The sequence below is a fragment of the Ailuropoda melanoleuca genome, chromosome 2, assembly GCF_002007445.2.
Source record: "Ailuropoda melanoleuca isolate Jingjing chromosome 2, ASM200744v2, whole genome shotgun sequence".
NCBI classification, from domain to species: domain Eukaryota; kingdom Metazoa; phylum Chordata; class Mammalia; order Carnivora; family Ursidae; genus Ailuropoda; species Ailuropoda melanoleuca.
This window is the reverse complement of record NC_048219.1, coordinates 193,407,174-193,410,747: the sequence shown is the minus strand read 5'-3', so window position 1 is coordinate 193,410,747 and position 3,574 is coordinate 193,407,174. Positions and strand designations below refer to the sequence as shown.

At 40.5% G+C, this 3,574-nt stretch overlaps 1 non-coding gene across 1 annotated transcript; it reads right to left on the bottom strand.

The window, feature by feature from the left end:
* Positions 1-2,315: 2,315 nt before the first annotated feature.
* Positions 2,316-2,449, bottom strand: LOC117801283. Its single transcript, XR_004623797.1, has one exon. It is a non-coding gene; the product is annotated as a U8 small nucleolar RNA (small nucleolar RNA).
* Between the last annotated feature and the right edge of the window lie 1,125 nt (positions 2,450-3,574).

Below are 3,574 nucleotides of genomic sequence, written 5' to 3'. Positions count from 1 at the left end.
TGAAAGAGAAGAGCCCAGTGCCACTGCGACCGTGGACTCATGGGTTGTGATCTCAGTGTGCTGTTGATTTCCATGATACCTTGTTTCATTTTGCCCTGAGAAGTTTGGGGAGACATGTATCGCCAAACGGTAATAAAATACTGTATGTAGCAGTTGATTGAAAAAACCCCAACGGCATGAGATTTTGACAATAGAGACAAGAAGCCAACTCTAACTGTAAAGGGAATTCTCAGAAGCAGAGAATGTTGTAGAGGGAGTAGGAGTCATACTCATAGAAATAATACCTGAAATGTTTTCTTGGCTGAAGACAGATACAAGCCTGCAAGTTGAAGGGCCCACCAACACCAAGAAAAATAAGTAGAAGGAGACCCATAGACCGTGAAGATGTATTTCAAGGGTAAAGGGACCTTATGCCTAGCGCCTAGGGAAAGAACCGTAAAGGTAAACGTACAGTCGGACTGGCTTCGGCAGGACAAAGGGTGAAAAATCAACCTATCAATATCTCTACAATTTTGAGGGAAAATTACTGTAACCCGATTCTTTAACTTACCAAGCTTTTTTTTTTTATGTGTAAGAGTAACATATAGATTCTCAGATAGAGAGGAATTTAAAAAGTAGACCGTTTTAGTTTCCTACTGTTGCCGTAACAAACCACCACAAACATATAGTGGCTTAAACAATATAGATTTATTCTCTTACAATTCTAGCGGTGAGACCCCCTAAAATCAAGGGCCGCATTCCTTCTGGAGGTTCTAGGGGAGATTCTTTTCCTTCGCCTTTTTCAGTCCCGAGAACTCAGCCACATTCCTGGTCTTGCGGTTCCTTCTTCTGTCTTCAAACCTAGCACAGCTTTATCTCTGACCGTTCACCCACCCTCCCGGCTCCCTCTGATGTTCCCGTTCTGCCTCTCTCTTCCTTTTAAAAGGACCTTGGGAATACACTGGGCTAACCCAGATGAGTTTCATCTCCCCACCTCAAGATCCCTAATTTAATGACATCAACAAAATCCCTTTGTCATGTAGGGTAACTTGTTCACAGGTCCTAAGAGTTAGGACATGCACATCTTTGTGGGTAGGGGACATTATTCTGACTACCACATATGCCAAATAAGGCTGTTCTTGACAAAAAGTAAAGATCATATACATTTAAAATTCCATTGGAAGAAGACATATGAGAATAGTCAAAAATTTTGGAAACAGAAAAGTAATGATTGGTACATACCCTAATCATCTCTAAAATTGCAGGGCTACAGTATCATTGACACCAGAACAGACAGACAGATTGAAAGTCCACTAACAGTTCCAAACATGAGTATGNACCACTAACAGTTCCAAACACGCGTATGAATTTAAAGCAATGAGAAAATGAGAAAGAAATCCATTACAGGTTAGGAAAACTAACAAATCATTTGAAAGGGGATAAAAGGTTAAAACCTGATCTCATATCTTATGCCCACAGACAGTAAAGATTTAAATATACATATCTTTAAGGGGCGCCTGGGTGGCACAACGGTTAAGCGTCTGCCTTCGGCTCAGGGCGTGATCCCGGCGTTATGGGATCGAGCCCCACGTCAGGCTCCTCTGCTATGAGCCTGCTTCTTCCTCTCCCTCTCCCCCTGCTTGTGTTCCCTCTCTCGCTGGCTGTCTCTATCTCTGTTGAATAAATAATAAAATCTTAAAAAAAATNTTTAAAAAAATATATACATATCTTTAAAAATGGAACCATGGAACTATGGGGAGAAAATTTTATTTTGTTTTTAAAGATTTTNAAAAAAATATATATACATATCTTTAAAAATGGAACCATGGAACTATGGGGAGAAAATTTTATTTTGTTTTTAAAGATTTTATTTTTAAGTGACCTCTACACTCAATGTAGGACTCAAACTCACAACCTGGAGATCAAGGGTCACCCACTCCATGGACTGAGCCAGCCAGGTACCCCTATTGGGAGAAAACTTTAGTGAATAATTCTGTAATTTTAAAATAAACATGAATTTCTAACTATAACTCCCAAGCCAGAAACACTTACAGGAAAATAATAGATGTATATGAAAACACAAACAGCTAAATAATAATAGAAATGATTTCTATATGACCAAAATAGTTGAAAGACCTATGATGTTATTTATTACAAAATGGGCAAAAGTTAATATCCTTCTTATATAAAAAGCTTTTACAAATCAATAATTAAGAGACAGGAGAAAAGTGGCCAAAGGGTATAAATAGACGCTTTGGAAAGAATTGAACAGAATGAGCACACGTGAAAAGAGTACCTGTCACAGTAAGCAATGATTTGTTTTTTTTCCAGAAAGAATCAAATAGGAACAATCAGGGTGCATAAGTCCTGATTATGCAGAAAGCTAATCACAAATCATGCAAACTTCAATCATCCTGTTCCAATCTGCCCTCTAAAAGCAGGAACAGGTAAAGATTATCCTACCTGATAATTTCAATGATTTTTTTTTTTTTAGATAGTATTCTGTTTTGGGTTGAGTGGTTTAATTGGTTCAAACTTTCTGCAAGCTAACAACATTTAATAGAATTTCAGATGCATATATTCTTTGTAGCAGCAAGTATGATTCTTCGCCGGGTGGCGGGAATAATGCCTTGACCAGCAGGGCCAAGTTAGGCAGTTCCCATGGGCTCCCCCCTCTCTTGGCGACGGGCATGGGGACACCTTGTTTTCATGTAGCACCTTCCTTCCCTCACTCCCTCCCGCTCCCTTCCTGGCCTCTGCATCATATGCGCTGTGGGCAGATCCCTTTAAGTCACACTCAATGATTGCAAACTCAGGCATGGGAAGGGCGGTCATGGCTCTGTGAGAACAGCTGGAGTGTGGGCAGGCGTGATACACCCCTTCCCATGGCGCTGGCCCCAGGTTGGGGGTGGCAGAACGTGGTGCACCTGAGACCTTCCATTAACTCATGGGCAGTCTCCTCTCTTCTCAAGTCTCCAAACACATCAAAGTCCCCTTTTTTTTTCTCAGATTGTGAAAGATTTATGGCAGGTGAGTTTCACTCTTTTCTCCGTCTCTCAGGTGTATTTAGGAAGTTTCTCTCCTTGGCCATCAGTGGGAAAAAGGGGGAGGTGTGGTTATCTTAGTTCAACTTGAAATTCAAAACAAATACTCTTAGATAAACTCTAAATCATCATAGCATTTGACGTCCCAACAGCCTATGTGTGGTTTTTTTTTTACCTCTATAATTAGAAATTTACACCTTTAAGGAGGCAGGTCTGCTGCTCCCCTGGGGAAATAGAGGCTGGCATCTTAAAAAAGGAATTAGCCGCTCCTTAGGCAGCACACATCAAGGCAGAAAATGAATTTAAAACAAATTAATCCCTTACATAATTAAAATATCAATGCTGACTCTGGGGCATGCGTCTTCACTTATATACACATACACTTCCTCCTCCAAAAATCAGACATTTTTTATTAACAACACTCAACTTCAAAAGGGCACGACAAATTCCTATTTACAGATTCCAAGTTTGAAACCTCAGCAGCCTCTAATCCATCGTCTTCTATTGCCTGATCTTGTCCCCGCACCGGCCCCTACCATTGACCAGCCCGA